This window comes from Equus przewalskii, chromosome 14, assembly GCF_037783145.1.
Source record: "Equus przewalskii isolate Varuska chromosome 14, EquPr2, whole genome shotgun sequence".
Taxonomy (NCBI): Eukaryota; Metazoa; Chordata; class Mammalia; order Perissodactyla; family Equidae; genus Equus; species Equus przewalskii.
The window spans coordinates 49,204,541-49,224,556 of record NC_091844.1 but is presented as its reverse complement, the minus strand read 5'-3'; the positions used below and the strand labels follow the sequence as shown (position 1 = coordinate 49,224,556).

At 37.8% G+C, this 20,016-nt stretch overlaps 1 long non-coding RNA gene across 1 annotated transcript in view; it reads right to left on the bottom strand.

The window, feature by feature from the left end:
* The window catches only part of LOC139075631 (uncharacterized), a 43,433-nt gene extending 34,593 nt beyond the window's left edge, over window positions 1–8,840 (bottom strand). The window contains exons 1-3 of the long non-coding RNA XR_011526238.1: window positions 8,757–8,840; window positions 1,475–1,600; window positions 837–971 (exon numbers count right to left, since the gene is read on the bottom strand). This is a non-coding gene — a long non-coding RNA (uncharacterized lncRNA). The remainder of the gene's footprint in view (window positions 1–836; window positions 972–1,474; window positions 1,601–8,756) is intronic.
* Between the last annotated feature and the right edge of the window lie 11,176 nt (window positions 8,841–20,016).

Here is a 20,016-nt window from a genome sequence, read left to right as displayed (position 1 = left end):
CTCAGACCCACTAGAGACAGCTTGGGCCCCTTGTGTTTTTTCTCTTTGCCAATCAGGAGCCAATATCCATAGAAATAGCTGTAGTGCTCTGTTTGCCTTCCATTCCTTTTCTTTTTTTTCTCTCCACATTTGTCTGCAAATACTTATCTCCCACTGCCACACCCATCTGTTCAATCTTTAGAATTTGTTATCTGTTTTAGGTCCTGTCTCTTCTTTCCAAACAGATTGCCTCTGAAATGCTGAAACGTGCTCAGAATGCTGCCCACATATTGTGGGAGCCTGCTATTTTGCCTTGTATATGCCTGTCTTCATCCTGAGGACCAGAACTTGGCCCCAGTTATTGGCCTGGAAAAGGGCTCCTATATTGATCTCACACATGTAAACTACCCATCATTCTGTCTCTTTAATCTTGGCCACCATCTGGATGGCCTAGCATTGGACTGTGTTATGGACTGAATGTTTGTGGCCCCCCAAAATTCATATTTTGAAGCCGTAAAGCCCAATGTAATAATATTGGGAGGTAGGGCCTTTGGGAGGTAATTAGGTTTAGAAGAGGTTATGATGGCAAGGCCTTTATGATTAGATTAGTGTCTTTATAAGAAGAGAAAGACATTAGACACCTCTCTCTCTCTCTCTCTCAGTCTTGTGAGGACACAGTGAAGAGCCAGTCATCTGCAAGCCAGGAAGAGAGCTTCCACCAGAACTTAACCATGCTGCCACCCTATCTTGGATTTCCTGCCTCTAGAACAGTGAGAAATAAATGTCTGTGGTTTTAGCCACCCAGTCTATGGTATTTTGTTATGGCAGCCTGAGGTGAATAAGACAGGCTGTCTAACCAAAACTCGTGTTGATTTTATCCGAGTTGTGACTGAGCTGCCTCTGCCCCGTGGACTCAGTGCCTTGTTCATTTGGCTGCTCCTCTAGAGCGAGGTCAGTCTCTACTGCAAGGTCATCTCCTCCATCATGTAATCCTGAAAACAAATAATATGGGGATTTATGTCCATTACCTATGCTACGACCAAATACAAAGATAGGAGTATACCAGATGAAATGATGGTCTCGGTTAAGGTGCAACAACAAACATCTCTGGAATCTGAATGACTTAAAGCAAGGTCAGAACCTTTTTCTGTAAAGGACCAGATGGTAAATATTTTAGGCTTCATGGGCCAGAGTGTCTATTGCAACTACTCAACTCTTCTATTGTAGCACGAATGGCACCCTAGTCAACACATAAACAAATGTGCATGGCTATGTTCCAATAAAACTTTACTTACAAAAGCAAATTGGGCCTTAGTTTGCTCACCACTTATTTTAAAGCAACAGGATTTATATCATGTTCACACTTTATGTTCATTACGTGTTAGACGGATGACCCATCCCATTGTCACTGTTGGTACTCTGGGACCTAAGCTGACAAAAGAACCACAACCTGCAACTCTAATTTTGATTGCAGTAAAGAGAAAAGTGAACTTACAAGATACCTGCTTGTTCTCAAAGCTTCTGTCCAGAAGTGGCATACGTCATTTCACTTAGATTTCGTCAGCTCATACCTGTCACATGTTCACTCCTGAATTTAACAGGACAGGGTTAAATTAACCCCCTACAGAGAAGGGAAACAAAGAACTGGTGAGCAGTGTTGCAATGTACAACAAAGATTTGTAGTCTGAGAAGGGAATTTCAACCTTAAAATTCTTCATTATGCAGTTTTTGATAAAGAAGAGGTTCAGAGTGGTAAGCTTAAGACAGCTAAAGAGAAATGGCATGGCACTGAAGATAACTGGGGTTGATTAATTGTGAAATCTGCATATTTTGAAGTTCATTAGTATGCATATTGAAATGACAGCATATAGTTGTCCTCTATAACTATCAAAAAGAACAAAAAATAACAACACAATATATTAACTTAGATAATGTGCTGGATCTGTGTAACTCTTAAATTCCCTTAACATACTGGACCAGTATTTGGAGACAGGAAAGAAGTCATATTGTAAAAAATAACGTAAACACCATAATCTATTCTTAAAATACAGCAGAATATATCAGAAGTCCCAATTGGTTGACAATTATTTATTTTATAATTATCTATCCATCTATTTATATACCTAAATTCACAATATGAAAATATCTTGAAATAACCATCTGTGCAGTAAATCAATTAAATATCATTACACCCATTTGAAAAATGAGAAACCAATGGTACAAATTTGATGTCAAAGTGTTTTAGCATTTTATTGGTGAACTGGTAAAGACTAATTAAAGTATAAGCTTCTCTTTTTTTGGCATAGTGGAGCAAGACAAGAAAGATGAGCGGGAAGAAGTAAGCATGGATTATCATATTTGCTCCGACAATTTTTCTCTCCAAAATGCACTAGAAGAATAAAGTTATCATAATCAAAATTTCTCAACCAAAAACTCTTAATCTATGCCTCTGCATTCATAAAACCACATCAAAATACAAGGTATAAAGAGTTAAAATGTATAGAAATACACTTGAACCCACTCTACTCTTATTTTTTTAAGTAAAACATTTATAAATATTATTTGCTTTTGTTTGTTTTGTCAAATATTACTGGTAATAAGCTAATAGCAACAAACCTCAGACACACTCATGTGTGATGGAGGCACACTCATGTCAGAGCACCCAGGCCCAGAATGGCTGGAGTGGAATGCTACCAGGCTGCTCAAACTGGAACACAGTCATGATTCTATTAACTATTGTACGCGGCATTTGATTTGTGCTCTAACTGGTAGAGTTAAACCAAACTGTTGTTTGTTTAATCAGTTAAGGGCAACTCTAGGAGAAGTTTGCCATGGTCTGGGCCACAAATGCATAATTTTGTGATAGGCACCAGCCTGTGAATCTACAGTGAAAAAAGGAGCCAGAATGGGACAGGTCCTTCATGCAAAGAAGCTTGGCTTTTACATTGCTATATGTTTTGTTTTCCATTTGTTTGTGCGAAAATATGTGTAGGGTGAGGGGGTAGGATATGGCATGATAAAAAAAAATCAGAGAAACCAAAAGAATTGCCACACAAAAATATGATCTTCAATTTTCTGGGCATTATGCTTATTTTACATTGGAATAGAGAAAACAGAAGAGCTCAGGGGAAGTTTATCATCTTTGTGTACCATTAGACTGCATTTTCCATTTTGAATTTTGAAGTATATTACCTCTAATCTAATTGCAAATACTAATTTGTCCCATGATTTAAAATAAATGTTGTTACTGTACTTGTAGAATGCTTCTGTGTGTACATTACTACCTTAGTATCTTATTGATTGCATTGCTGGTTTCTATGGAAACAGTCGTAGAGAAGTTAATTAAGATCAGGAGGTTAGAATTGAAGAAAAATAGAATTTTCAACACAGTTCATTTATCATGTACATTTAAATTAGTTTCCTTAATAAAATATCTATTGGAGTAGAATGGTGATGGCTGAATCACTTTAATAAAAACAAATGATACATGTTAAAAGTTTAACATCAGTTGTTTGTACTCAATTCATCCCATTAAGAAGCGTTTTGGCTTTGGTAATCAAATTAACAGAAGTCGTTAATAAAGGTTTCTGTGTCTCAATACAGTTACTCTAGGATTTTTAGTCTTGAACAATGCATTTTGCTCATTATTCTTATTATTTGCTTAGAATAAGCTCTGGTTGTTATTAAGCTATTGTATTCTTGTTCCAAATCCACCCTTTTATACTCTGCTTTATGAGGCTCTGGCTGGGACTGCGTCAACTACATTTCTCAGTTGCCGGTGGCTTCCTAAATTCTGCCAATAGGGGGCAACAAGGAGGGATTAGCAGGCAAGGTGGGTGGGAGAAGAAACTTGCTTTTTATTGACTTCTGTTCCTGTCAGGATCAATTCAGCTATGGAACTTCACCCAGGAGACGCAGTCGATTCCAGCCTCCAATTCCCAAAACCTGTACCCAATTCCCTATGTAAATTCCTGCCTTTGAAATATCTAGTGTATTTCTGTTTTCCTAGTTGATATAAAATGCATACTTTTTATATGTAAAAAGTAGAATGGTAGCTTAAAAGAGAATAAATTCTATTTTTCCTATTATAAAAAATTTGAGAAATACATGAATGAAGGAAGAAGAAACATTATGACTCTGTTCCATCACCCACATCAAATTTATGCTAACATTTTGCTTCTTTTCTCTACAATATTTTTTTGCAGATAGGTACAGACTTTTTTCAAAAACATATCTGTTATCTTCTATCTCTGCTTTTGTTTCCTGTGTTTTATTTTACTTTAAATCAAAACTATGTTTCTGTGTTATCACAAACTGTTCATAAACATCATTTGGATAGCTATGTAATATTCCATAGCCTATGTTACTATTACTCGATCTTTAGACATTTGGGTTGCTTTCAAGGGGTTTAAAATTATAAATAATGCTATCATAAACACCTTTGTGCTTCGACTTGGTTTTTATTTTCATATTCACATTTATTTCCTTAGGATTCAAACCTTTGTCATTACATTCTCGTGCCAGCCTCTTAATGCAGAACCACAGCCCTCTTCAAAGTCTGCACACCCACAGGTATTTCTGGAATTTCTCAGAGGTTGTCTTCCATGGACTCACAAAGCATTCTTCTGTGCTTGTTTGTGTGTGTGTGTCTTTACAGATAGGTGTGTGTTTTCCTTACTCACTGTCCCTATGGCAGTATTACAACCGAGAGTATATGTGAAAAATATTTTATACTGCGTTAAGGGAATACTTATACTAGTCCTGCCTTGCTAAGAGAAAATTCATATTTAGTATATGCTGAGCATCTAATTTTTAATATATTTTTCTCTAAATGATACTAATGGTCTCATAATACGGAATATTACTCTCTTGTGCAACAGGAGAAAGAAAAAATAATCATTTTTTTTAAGTGAGTCAATAATTATAAGGGTATTTGGGTTATGAACTGAAATTGTGATATTTAAATGATAAATATGAACCAATCAGACACTCAGTATAAATCAGAATAAATCAATGAATGTCTTAGTTTTCTCACATATATAATGCTATAATACTAATACTTGCAACAATACTTACTTCAGGAGGTCTAATGAAAGTCAAATTATATATCTATGTCTATGTCTATATCCATATTCATATCTATATCTAAGTACATTAAATATTATGAAACAACAGAAAATGTATAGCAGTCATCACTAGTTTTTCTAGACAAGGTAAAAATCAAAACCTATAACCTTGTGTTTAAGAAAAACAGGACGTTAATTCTATATGCTCAAAGGTCTGGAGTAATAAGTGTTGGACTTCTATAAACATGTCATATGCTATGTGAGTCTCAACTGAAGGGCCAAAGTTGTCTTTTGTGCCCATTTTCTCCTGCTTCTTCCCTCAATTTCTTGGCTTGGCATCTTCAAAATGTATCCTTCTGACTTTAAAAGATGTTAGCCAGTTATAATGTGAGGAATTAACCATTGATCTATAGAGTTACTCTTGGTTATATTTATGGTTTTCTTGAGACCACAACATATCTACTTGTTCAACTACAATAATAGAAATAGCAGGAGAGAAGATAACCTTATTTTTTAAAACAAGAAAATTTTCGTCTTGGAAGGACCTTCCAAAGCCACATCTGTATCCTCATACTCTTCACAATTCGATTCAACTCCTTTCCGTTAGAAAAAAAATATTGAACACTTGCAAGATGCTAGGCACTATGTTTTGAGCTATGTGCCATCTTGTTTGTGCCTCACAACAACGAGGTAAGGTATTTATTATTAACCTTGTTTTACAAAACAGAAAGGTGGGGATCAGAAAAGTTAAGTAGCATTTCCATATTTGTGCAAAGTGACAGAATCCACACTTCAATCACTTGGCCTGGCCTGATAGCTCATTTTCTTTCATGGAAATCGTTATTATTTTTTTAATAGCTGTCAATAAGGACAAAGGCTTTTTTATGCACCTGTCAGGGCCTAGGCACTGAGTTTTAATGCAGTAGTTCTTGTAGAGGATATTTTAGAAATTTGCCTAGTATATAACTATAATTAAGTTGGACAATTTGATTACCAGCATCCACTAATGTTGTTTTGGAAACTGGCCCCATACATAGAGGGCAGGGAGAAATCAAAGAAAGAGGGAGATTACTCCAGATTGGTAGGTGGCAGTGTTAATAAGCAAGGGACCTTACTCGGGAGGCTTGTCTTGGGTGGCCTCAAGACAAGTAGCTTTCCATACTCACCCCCCAGAGTCTTAACAGTTTATATGGAGGCCTTGACTGGGTTCAGTCATGTATTCAGTCCAGATGCTCTCAACAACACATTACTCTCTCAAGGCTACATTCTTGAAGCCGTTCTGGCTAAGGGAAGGATGGGTGGAACTTCCATTTTAAGGACTGGGAAGCGGGTGAAGAGGCTCTGATCACCTGAGTCCAACTTGAGGGTCAACTGGTGGTCACGACCTCTTGACGACCTCCTCCGACAACTATGTTTTTTTCATGGTTGTGAATTTCTTGGTTCTTTGAAGACAAGATAACCTTGCTTCCAGCCTCCCAGTCTCCTAAATTCAGAATTATTCCATTTTTGCTTTCTTACCCTTTATAGTCCTTATCAAATCAATGGATACTGAAGGGTTCTACCTGGAAAAAAGATTTTGATAACTTTTTTTTCTTTGGTGAGAAAGATGGGCCCTGATTGTCCCTGAGCTAACATCTGTGCCAATCTTCCACTATTTTATATGTGGGATGCTACCACAGCATGGCTTGATGAGTGGTGTGTAGGTGCACAGACAGGATCTGAACCCATAAACCCTGGGCCGCCAAAGTGGAGCATGCAAACTTAACTACTACACCCCCAGGCCAGCCCCAGCATTTTGATATCTTATAGGAAAACCTTCATGTGTTGGAAATATATAACTCTCTATATACTATATCTATATATTTTTATAGAGCTTTCTTTCTCTCTCTCTCTAGAAAGAGAAAAGTTTATATAGAGGCCTTAACTGGGTTCAGTTACCCTTAACTGGATTCATTTATCTGACTGCACTGGGTTCAGTCATATAAATATTTCACTGAACTTGTGTCCAATGAAATATTTATATTTCATTAAACAGAAGTGGGCAAATATTTGGAGTCAATTCTTTCCAATGATATCATTTGGACACCACCATTTTTTTCTAAGGTATGAAGTCAAAAGCAAGGTTAAATACATCAAATACTATCTTGCTGTTTAGTAAAAACAGAGGACTCAAGCTTAGGTGAAAACTTTTCTTGGTTTGTGTGTGTGTGTGTGTATGTGTGTGCACACACGTTTCCCGTAGGTCTTGATCACTGCAGGACAATCTCACTGAAATGATGTTTTAAAAAAAGGAGGAAAGCTTTTCTTTCAGAAACTTCTGAATGTTGGCCAGTCTTCCTCAACTCCTCCATTACTGAGTACAACACCTGCCCTTTCATCATGAAAATGCCTTACATATTTAGATAGTAGTGAAAGTGGCTGTTGACTTGAATCTATAAATTAAGAAATGCTAAAATGCAAAAGAATGAAATACAATTTACAATATTGGGGTACATCTTATTCATCTACACTGACTTACTTGATAATAACATGTCCCATCAAGGGACTTGGAAGAATTCTTTCAGAAAGTCAGGCTGTTAAGCAGTCTTCCATACCCACCCTTTTAGAAAAGCCAGAATTAGATTATTTGACACTTTTTTCTAAATAATAAATTCTGTGCAGCCAATTTTGGGGTCAATAATGTGACTATATTTGTCATTGAGCTGCCTAAGTATTCCGAACATAATGCTGACAGGTCTGAAGATGTTTTAGTTGACTAATGTGGAAGTGGGGTGAATTATTGCGAATATTCTCACATAGAGCTGACAGAGTCTAACCAGCTATTAGATCTGAATTTGCAGTACATTTATATATAAACAATCAGATTGAATTAAATGGTTACTGTTCTTAAAACAACAGCCTGCCACCCCAGATTAAAACCATAAACAACTTGGAGATTGAAAAGAAATTTATCCCACTCATTCCAAAGTGGGAATTTAAAAAAAAGTAAAATACCAGGAGAAATCTTGTAGTTATATTTTCTAACCTTCTGTTTCTTTACATCTACAAGGAAATCTGTACTGTTCACTTGTATAAAAATGAATCATGTATTGGGTCAAACCCTGGGGTCATTAGAATAATTATATGGGTTGGAATGAAGTTCTCAGGTGACTCTGAATGTTCACACTTTTAACCTGAGAATGATATGTTCAATGGTGTATTTGATTATATTATGGGTATATGTCTGGTTACCACATTGCCTTTTTAGTACCCTTAAAAAGAATGCTATTGAAATCATTTGCTATGAGCCTGTTAGCTTCCAGTTGTCGTGGATCTTAAGATGTCTGCCACCTAATTCAAAAGTTATCATAAAATTCACAGTCTCCCTAAAACTTTTATTCTGTTTATTTCTTCTGTCAAGAGCAAGGCCTGGTGGCAGGTGTGTAAATAACTTGGAGTGAGTAGGTGTGAGAGGCAAACAATGGTGATTTTGTATCCATGGGAGGGGAGGTGGGGAATGTAAGAAAATTGTACATCTTTTTAGCTGGCTTCCTCTTCAAATATGACCACATATATGTTCGTTTCAGGAACACGCATTGAGAAGGTACACTAAAGTTTTGATTGTTCTCATAGTTGAAGCCTTTTCTTTAGCTATTGTACAGTGACTTTTCTGTTCGAGACTTTGTACCTTCAATTAAGTAGGTTTTTTGCCTGCAGTGAATGTAAACTTACAGAACTGAAGAGCAGGAATTCTCCCAGATGTGACACCAATCTTGACCTGCCCTCCTGCTCTAGGGACTTTCTTTTTGAGTGACTGAGGTCTGATAGTGATGTAACAATGGCTCTGCTGGCCCTGCCAGACCTCTGTGCGGGCATCAGCCTTTTACATTTATTCTGCTCTAGGAGACAATTCCCTGTCCTGGGTAGAGGGCATGAGCATTTCTTTAAATAGAATTTCCTACCTATCTTCTTTCCCCACCCTCTCTTTACTGTTACAAGTGACTGCCAAAATTGTCCCTGCTCTATTTTAAGTCAACAACATTTGACACTTTGGTTTACTGGAAGTATTTGCTCAGTCATGAGCCGTAAGGATTTTACTATTTGCTGTTTGCCTATTTAAAACTTTCTGGTGGTGTAGTCTGTTAGCACGAACTCTGAAATTCTGATCATTTCCTTGACGATGTTTTGATTGTCTCAGTGCTTTATCACCCCAAATATTCTACCAAACACCAACATATTATTTATGAATAATTGAATGGAATTCCAGTTTGAATTCCTTGGAAATTCTTATTGACAGAATGAATCTTAACGCATTTGCAGGGATGGAGACACTTTTCATGCAAACTCTTTTGAGGCAGAAGGAAAATTTTTTGTGTCAATTTAGTTGAATACAGTCCTAAGGGACAAATGTTTTGAGTGAATTGGTTACAAAGAGTGAGAGTCTCCAGTGTTGGTAGCTCACTGCAATCCACTTAAAATTCAGTTAACCCAGGCCACGTTGGGTCTCAGCAATAAATATTCAATAGACCAGGACAGATGTCTGCCTCTTACAACGACCCTCTGAGGAGCTTCAGAGGACCTATCACATCCATAGCCCCTTTTGTGTGCATTTCTCATGCATAGATTATTGTGCTTTGACCCAAGTGATGCCACCACCCTTGCCACAATTAGTTGGACTAGCAATGGGGGACTGGTTACAAGCAGGATTTATAGCCTAGCCAGCATGCTAGGATGTCACGTGAAGGGACTGTTTTGCTCAACAGGGGCACTCTTTGATAAATAGAAACAAACATCAATTAGATCTCTTTTCAAGGAGATTCAGGAGCAAAGAGATACACATGATCCTTAAACAACAGTTGTGGGGAGTTAGGAGCAGAAGGAAGAAGCAGAAAGCAAACCAAAGCAGGGATGGGTTGAATCACAAAGCTGTCGGAGATGTAAAGTGGTGCTCAATGATTGAGCTGCTCCGTTGCAGCTGCTATGTATCCTGAGCTTGGCTTTGCTGCATTTAAGATGGTTTCCCGTGTTTTTGGTGGAAGGGACATGGTGCTGTAGGGACAGGGTCTGCGAAAGCTTTCCAATTCTTGAAAAAAAGAACTGCGTTTCCACAAATTAACACACCTAATAAGATAGGTCTCTAAAGAAAGACTATTTTAGCACTAAGAGAAATTGTGCAGTTATCTCTGAAAGTAATATTTTCTCCACCTACAATATGACTTTACAGTGAATCTCAGAGCAGTAGGACTCATATTTATAAAATCCTTTAGCAGCAAAGCTATCTTATTACACACACACACACACACACACGAGGCACAAACTGGAATTGGGTAAACTGTTTAGGACCAAGGGCTAAATTGAACTAACTTACATGTTCCCATAGGATAGGACCACTTCCCTATGAAATAGCTGACAGATATGTCATATCAAGAGTTAAAAGAATGACTATCATAGGTACTCTAGGCAGGATTTTAGCCGACCGCAAAGTGGTTAAGAACAGCTACAATATGGATATGGGAGAAACACGATCTAGATAAGAAATGGTAACCGGACCTCACATTTCTCAAGCATCCCTGAGATGCACATTCCAGAAACTTATCAGTCAGTCAGGCATAGGCCGTCTCATAAATGAGAAATCAGATAATTAAATCTCTAATACTTTTTTTTTTCAACTTGTTTTTGGGGTAAAATACCCATAACATAAAATCTACCTCCTTAATTATTTTTAAGTGTACAGTTCAGTAGTGTTAAGAACATTCACATTGTTGTGAATCTTTCCTTCCTGTAAAACTGAAACTCTATACCCATTGAACAATAACTCCCCTGCTCGCCCTTTCCCCCAGCCCCTGGCAACCACCATTCTACTTTCTGTTTCTATGATTTTGATGATTCTAAAACCCCACATAAGTGGAATTATGCAATATTTGTCTTTTTGTGACTGGCTTATTTCATTTAGCATGATGTCCTAAGGTTTATCTACATTGTAGCTTATGATAGGGTTTCCTTCCTTTTGGAGGCTGAGTAATATTCGATTGTATGTATACACCACATTTTACTATCTATTCATCCATCAGTAGATACTTGGGTTGCTTCATCATTTTTGCTACCATAAATAATGCTGCTATAACCAAGAGTGGACAAATATCTCTTTGAGATCCAATTCTTTGGGTCATATCTATTCCTAATTAAACAATTTCTTAACAGAATTTTTATGCTTACTTGAAAATTATATTTGAGACTTTTTAATATATGAATCACTTTTATATTTATCTAGAACAGAAAAGTATGTTGTGTTTACCATAAATTTATCACATTTGTCCAATAAACAGCTAAGGGGTTACCAAAACATGGAGTGATATGTGACAGATAATTCTTTTACATGCCTCTTAACAAAATGTAACACAGCTTCACGTACTTATATCTATCTTCTTTGAGTAACCTGACCATTCAACAGTGGTTTGTGGACTAGCAGTATGGACAAAATTCAGAAGCTTGCGAGAATTTGTAATCTCAGGCCCCAACCCAGATTTACTGAGTCAGAATCTGCATGTTAATGAGGTTCCCAGGTGATTCTTATGCGTGATAAAGTTGGAAAAGTACTGCTACAAAGCACCTGATTGTGGCTTTGCCAGAAAATGTGAAATTGTTGTCCTTCCTCTAATGACAAGGAATTTGTTTTGCTTAATATTAAATTTATACAACATTGTTGTGCTTTGTGTATTTCTGTGAACATAGTAAAATTTTGCTTCAATGCCAGATCACATGACAAAAATTTTGGAAGATATTTTAAAAGCAGCTAATCTCAACGTAGATAGTAGCAAAAATGAAATAAAGTCCATTGAAATAATGACAACTTGAAGAGTTACATGTAAGTTCACAAATGCATAGACCATGACAGGTAATGCCATTTGGCAACAGTAATGGTAAAACATCATCTAAGGTAAGATATGCACTGATTTTAGCAATGCCCATATTAAAAACAAAAATGTGTGCCTCAGAGTCACGCTCAGACAGTTTCAACAGGTCCAAGTGTGAAGTAGAGTCCTGTAACAAGGACAATTTATTGACCATGGCTTCAGTCTTGGGTGATTTTCTTTTGTTAGAAAATGTCAATAAAGTAAAGGAACAACCACAGTCCTTCTGTCTAAATAATATCAATTTATTTTAGAAAAATTGGACGTAGCTGGTAGAAAAAAAAAAAAGCATATTTTTAAAAATCTTAGGATTGAATTAGGAATGGGGCATAATCTCTTTACCTGTATCAGTATTATTCAAAGTGTGATCTGAATACTACATGCTTCAATATCATCTTGAAACCTCTTTTCAGAATGGAAATTCCCGGGTTACACCCTAGACCGATACCAAAATCTCTGGGATCGTGTCTACTCACAGCACTTGTACTGAGTGCCTCAGTGACTCCCACGCACGCTAGTTTGTCATGAAAAACGAGTCTTGATTTTATATTTCCTTCTCTTCTCTGCACACAGGCTGGGAGGTCATTAACAAATGGTATTTACAAGCCGGCCTGGTGGCGCAGCATTTAAGAGCGCACGTTCTGCTTTGGCGGCCTGGGATTTGCCAGTTTGGATCCCGGATGGGGACATGTCACTGCTTGGTAAGCCATGCTATGGTAGGCGTCACACATACACAGTAGAGGAAGACGGGCATGGATGTTAGCTCAGGGCCAGTCTTTCTTAGCGAAAAGAGGATTGGCAGCAGTTAGCTCAGGGCTAATCTTCTTCCTAAAAAAAAAGAAAAAGGCATTTATCAATCAAGTGAGCTAGCATAGCAAGTTTGCTCTATAAACATGAATTTTCCACTTGCAGAAAAATTTCCTCTTGGAGAATAGCCACGAACTTATGTTAGTAAAACTGACGTTGCTAAAAACAATAATAGCAACTTTCAATTATATTTAAGATTATTAAAGCATTAGCTTTCCTCAGGTTCATCTAGGAACTCCCTTCCATGGATAGCAAGGTTGTTTGCCATTATGATGACCCAAATCCTATTTGACTCCTCAGGGTTGTGCTTGGTATGAAAAATTTTCAGGTTATCTGTTTGAATTAGAAAATTTCGAAGCAGTGCACAGTATGCCGAAACACAACTTGATTTGTTTATGCTTGTCCTTTTGTCATAAATTATTGCAGGTAAGTGTATTAATAAACAGATCTTTTAAACTTATTTGATAAATTTCAATAATCTAATGTGATGGTTAATTTTATATATCAACTTGGTTAAACCACAATACCCACAGTACCTGGTTTTTGGTCAAACACTAGTCTAGATGTTGCTGTGAAGGTATTTTTTAGATGTGATTAATATTTACCTCGGTAAACTTTGAATGAAGCAGAATACTCTCCATAACGTGGGTAGGCCTCATCTGATCAGCTGAAGGCTTTAGAGAAAATAGACTGAGGTCCTTTAGGGAGGAGAGAATCCTGCCTCCAGAGTCACTTTGAACTTGACCTGCGATATCAACTCTTACCACGCTGGGTCTCCAGCTTCCTGGCCTGCCCTGCAGAATTCTGACTCACCAGTCCCCACAATCATGTGAGCCAATTCCTTAAACTAAATCTCTTTCTCTCTCTAAACATATATATATATATATATATATATATATATATATATACACACACACACATATCCTATTTGTTCAATTTCTCTGGGTAACCCTGACTAATACATGCAGCTATAGTAAACAAAATGATGTGGCTCCCCTCTGAAAGAGCTACACCTTATGGAAACCGTATACATTGAAAAAAAGTTGATATCTGATACTATTCTATGCAGGAGTTATGCTAAATTTAAAATTAAAGTTCTCTTTTTATCAGCTATTATGGCTTACTGGAGTGCATGACTAATTAAGATGTATATAGAAACATCATATGATAACTTACTATTCACTCCTGTTTCATCACAGCAGATCTATCCTTCAGCTCTTTAGAATTCACATAGTACGTGGTTTCACATGACTTGATTTTATAACGATTTGTCGTTTGCTTCAGGTTGCCAAATTCTTTTCTAAAAAATTGACGTATAAATTTACAGCAAAAATCCCCCCAAAACGTCGATCACAGTTTGGGAAAGTGATTCTAAATATGAGTGCAAAACAGTCCACTTTTTGAAGCCCATAAGTTTGTGATCGCATTTTTAGCCATAGAATTACAGAAATGGATTGAGCATATGACCAAGCCTTTTTCGTTTCCATAGGAGAAAGGTATATTTTTCTTTCTCTGAAACATAACGGTAACTGTGTATCTCAGTTTAGGAATATGAAGTTAGGCATTGAACAATTTGATAAACAAATATGCTTAGCTTATATAAGAATTTGTAGGCAGAATTGCATAGTGGTTAAATACTCAGACTCCAGAAACAGTAGATCAAGGTTTAATGTATAAATTTGGGCATCACTTAACCCCAGTATTTAGTTTATCTGGAAATAAGGATAATAAATGTATCCACTTTGTAGAGTTGTATTAAGTGAGATAATCCATGCAAACTGCTAAGCATGATTTCTGGTTCATAATGAATGATTATAAGGGTTATTTTATTGCTGTTATTATATATACTCATATACCAACATACAAAGAAAAAGATCTTGCCTATCATAGTTATCTTTGAACATTAGCCTAGGATTGACCTTTATTTTCTTGTTTACATTTTATACTTTATGTGTCTTCAAATCTTGTACTAATAGATAGCTGTTATAATCAGAACAAAAGCTATTTTTAAGAATAATAAAAAGAAAAAACATCGGTAATGTAATAAACACAACTTACATTAGTGAGGGTGGGGTATGGGGAAGGTGCAAAGGCAAGCGAGAGAAAAATACACTGAGAAGACACAGCCACCTGGACAGTAGATATGTGCTGAGAAAAAGCAGGTAATAGAGAGTAAGCAGGGTAGATTCTAGAGCTGTGGGTGAAATGAAGGCATTGGCATGGGAAGATTAGTTTGGATGTGGCATGTGGGATGAGCTGAGCAAATAGAGCATTAAAGACTTGAAACCAGCCAGGCAACTGCCAGAGTAATACAGCCAGGAGGTGAAGAAGGCAGAGGTAAAATTATAGATGTAAGAACATAAAGGGGCTGGCCCTGTGGCCGAGTGGTTAGGCTCATCCTCTCCACTTTGGTAGCCCGGGTTTCGCCAGTTCAGATTCTGGGCGCGGACATGGCACCTCTCATCAGGCCACGATGAGGCAGCGTCCCACATGGCACAACCAGAAGGACCTACACCTAGAATATACAACTATGTACTGGGGGCTTTAGGGAGAAGAATTGTAAAAAACACACACATAAAACGATTCATCTGAAAGATATTTCAAAGAAAGAAGCAGTCAGACTTTGTAGTAAGTTGAGTGATAGTAAAAGAGGAGTCAAATATGACTGCAAGTTTTTGACTCTGGCAAGTGACAACAAAAATGGAGTAGTTTAGAAGTCAGAGGCAGTTTTAAGATGGGAGAATCATACATGCTTGGAGAGAGGACAGTTTGAAATGGCAGTGGACTATCTGGGTGGGGTTGAAGTTTAAGCCGTTAGAAATTTCCTATTACCAACAAAGCGTATCAGAGCTGGGAGACACCTTGCAGATCACATAATCCACATCCCTCATTTAAGGTTTTTGCAACAAAAGTGATATGTCACTGTCCCACAGCTGGGTGACTGCAGAACCAGGGTGAGGACCCAGTCTGCTAACACCCAGATCAGAGTTTGCCACTCGTGATCCTGCCAAACCAGCTGGCACAGAATCCTAACTTCAAAGATTCCTAAAACCTCATTTTTTTGGACTGATGAGTGGAATATTTTAAGATGGCATAATTTTTAAACATCTAAGAATATACAACATCACGCATGTTATATAACCATTCTTAAAGCTTAAATGACGGAAGAGCTACATATCACAACAAAGGTGATTTTTAAATATAGAGGAAACATATTCCACAGACCTTAGGTAATTTTTACTATTTTTATTTAAATGTCAACATAGTCTACTTTTATAGGTGTCCCATTACTTTCTTCTTTTTTGTCTTTTTTTGGTCACGTCTTCCTTTTAGGGAACTGAATTTGTCTAATCACTTGGAGACAGAGGTGTTCTTTCACAATTTCTCTTAATGATGCTAAAATAGATGATTTTTATCATCATGTTAGCCACAAAATCTCATCATTTTCTGGCATTAAACAGAGAGACAATTTGGTCACTAAGAAGATTTTGGTAATTAGATGTGTTGAAAATGTTCAGCTAGTGGGTCAATCTGATCACGGTTAACACCAGCTTAAAAATTAGATTTTAGTTTTGAAACCAAGTTATCTCTTTCATCTTAGACTATTCTCCACCAAGGTCATGTCATTGTCAGCTATTTAATATTTCCAAAATTGGAACATTCCTAAATCTTCCAGCAGCAGAAACATTAGTCCAAATATCCGTGAACTCACATTTAAACTTTCACATAATTTTCCTTTTTTCCCTCTGGAGATTAAAAGACAGGCTCAACATGTATCAATTAATTCACAAAATGTACGTTAAGTTCATAATATGAACCAGGAATTGTTTTATTTATAGAGGATACATTAATGAATAAAACAAAACAAAAGAATTTTGAATTTTATGCCAAGAGATATATGAAACCATCATAAAGTTTTGAACCATGTGATATCTCTCTTCCATTTTAAATTGGCTGGATTCTAAATATAAAATCAAGATGAAGTTTACAGGATTTATTGATAGCTTGAGTGCAAGCTCTGAGACAAAGAAAAATGTCAAGGACAATTCCAAGGTCTCAGCTTCAGCATCAGGAAAAATAGAGTTACCATTTGCTGAGGTTGATAAGACTTAGACAATAGCTGGTTTAGGAAGAAAAATCAGGGAAGTCTACAGACACATACAAAGCTTCAGCCCTGAATATTTGTTTAAATTTCTATCATTTAGACTGGAAAATATAAAACCTCAAGTTCCTTTTTATATCTCTACCTTAAAGATGAGATCACAAAATGAATATTTTGCAAGTCTCTGCTTCCTATTCTCTGTTCGTTTTCAGCTGTCTAGCCAAGAACTCAGCAAGTCCTAATAGCTCCCAAATGCAGCTTTCCAAGCCTTACCATTATGTCACCTCTCAGAGAAGGGCAGAAAGGGAAAATGATTACTTAACGTCTTTTTCCTTCTCCTAAAATATTACCTGACCTCCACTCCATTAATCTCCTCACACATTCCAAATCACTTGGGTGGAAGGAGTTTTTTTATTTGTTTGTTTCTCCTATTACAAATATTTTCACTGTGGTGACCTTGATGTCTTCCCTATGTAAGAAGTTGCCTTACCTCTGGTTTTCTGGAAAATGGCACCTGGAGAAGCCTCATACACTAATGCTTTGTTGGGAGGTAGAATCCCAGGACAAGAGTTAGGGGAACAAAGGACTTGACACAAGGAAAGAGGATAAGAAAATAATACATGTTGCATTGAAGAGCTGGCCACAGTTTTATAAGAAAACTCATGTTAGTGACAAGGAGAGGCCATATAGAGCCACCCCTTGTTGGGAGAATCTGTCCGAAGAGTGAAAGGGGGAGCATTTTAAACTGACAGCTCCTTCCTGTATGCTGTTCCTCGTTAGTTAAGGATCGGCCCACAAAGATTTCATTTCTCTGCACTTCCGGGAATTCTACCAGGCCCTTCTGGGTAACCACGGGGAAATGAGAATCCCAGTGGGTCCAGTCAGGCTGGAATTAGGCACTGGTGATGTTAAAGGGCTCCCACTATAGCTAACTTGCCTCAGGGAGAAACTGAGTCAACCAGTAGTACTTGAAGATGAGGCCGGCCAGGGCATGAAAGCTATAAGAGCATTTTGAGTAGGACCACTCTATCTGAGAAGCAAGACAAATGACTAAGGTTTAGGAGCTAAGTAAAATTGATGATAGTGGGAGAGGCGCATAGGTTGAATGTGGCAGAATTTGTTTCTTGCACTACTCAGATCTGCTTACACCCTCTCTTGTATAAGCATATGATGCCTTCAATTCTATCGTGAGAGGGGTGGTACAAATCTGGTTCTTCAAAGAGGGAACACTTGCAATGTCCTAAAAAGACTTAAGGAGGATAAGCAAAACAAACCACATCTCTTGATGTTACAGCTGTTTCTGGCACAGTAATGGATACTTATCATCTCCCTCTTCTACTGCCAACCTCAGATTTTTCTTAGAGACTTTGACTAGTCATGGTTACTTGCTTGGTGGAGTGTCCCAGCACTTTATCCCCAAGGTGTATAAGCCCTTACTTACCTTACCATATGGTGTGGAGTGGGGTGGAGGGGGTGGGAGGGCTGTAGTTGCTGCAATTGTCCATTCACAGTTATCCCTGGGCACTGAAAACCAAGAGATACCCCAGTAAATCCCTGGTTTGCGGATCTACTCCTCTTTGCCTTAATTGTGTAATCAACCCCAGCTTAGTATGACAATTATTTATTAACTCAGTGAAAACAGTAGTTCCTTTCTTTTCCTGCTGGTCCACTGGTGGTGGCCAGACAGCAATAATAGCTTCCAATTAAGCAGAAAACTTTTCTGTTTCTGCTGGCAGAAGTGTTGGGAACCAGGATCCCTAACTTGGCAGAGACTAATTTTGTAGAGAGAGAAAACACGAATTCTGCCAGAGGCCCACTGAGACTGATGGTGTGAAGGTCCAATCATACTTCCTTTGGTTCCTAGACTTCTAGCCGTTGGGAACACAGTACCGTGTATCAGCCATTGGTTCAGTGAATATACTGCACGCTGAAGGACAGCTGCCCAACCCACAAGGTGTTGTCCTTGAGCTGACAAACCAACTGAACCTTCAAAATGCCATTCCCCTATGGCTGTTTCTTGGTGATGTAAGGCCAGTGAACCTCATATTTGTCACTCTGTTTCCAAACTTCTTTGCATTAAAATAGGTTCTTTTGTCTGAGACAATATTGTGAGAAACATCATGTTGATAGCTCAGATATTCTGTAAGTCCTTGGGTGACCGTATTGGTTTGAGTTAGGAAGAATTTCTACACCCTCCAAAGTCCACTGGAATGAACTTATGACCAGGAGGTTTTCTTGTATCACTGAGGATGGTGACATTTTAAGGACTTCAGGTTTGGACCCAGAAAATGAAAAGTTGAACATTTAGTAGTGGTGATAGCTGTATCAGCCTTGGTGAGATGAAATCCCTATGGTTGAGCCTATGTGTAACCTATAATCATAGCTCTCTGTTTATGTATCTACAACACAAGCACCATTGTGGCTGAGGATAGGCTGGCTGACAATCACAGAAAGTTCGTGCTTACAACTGATTGTTGAGAACCTTATCTGCAGTGGATGCTTTCTTGTAGACAAAAGCACAAATACAAAGATCCACACGCTTTTAGCCTCAACCCATAGGCACATCCACTTCACACTGCTTCAGACTTTCTTCTTCCCCTTCTTTGTTCAAGGCCCTTAACCAACCTGTTAAGCCATTCATTCCACTCCCCTGGAGTCAATGTATTTCCCTACATCCCTTTTCCCTCCACACTAAGTAGACAATAAAGTGTGTCGATTGCAGATCTGCCTACTAGAAGAATTATTTCCATTCCCTTGCCCTTCAGGGCCACTTCTGAGTGGGATGTAATAAGACAGTCAACTCAAATGAACAAAGCCTGACAGTTACACTTTTCCCTCAGTTGTATGCAAGAAACCCACAGGCAATCATCCCATGAGGCCATGGGTGTGAGTTGAGGCAGAAATATCACTGCAATGGAAATAGGTGACAGGTAACTTACTTGTTCATGCAATTTACATGTACCTTCAGGACTTGCCTCTGCCAGTTCCGAATCCATCTTCATCCTAGAACGGATAGCTGCTGTGCTTCCCTGATTTTGAGTTCATGGATCTAATAACTCCCAGTTTATCATGAGTAGTTCAACTGCATAGATTTTTAGTGTCCCATGACTTGGTGTTCAGTATCTATTAAGGCCCATTAATATGCAGAGAGCCGTTATTCCAATGGATAGTA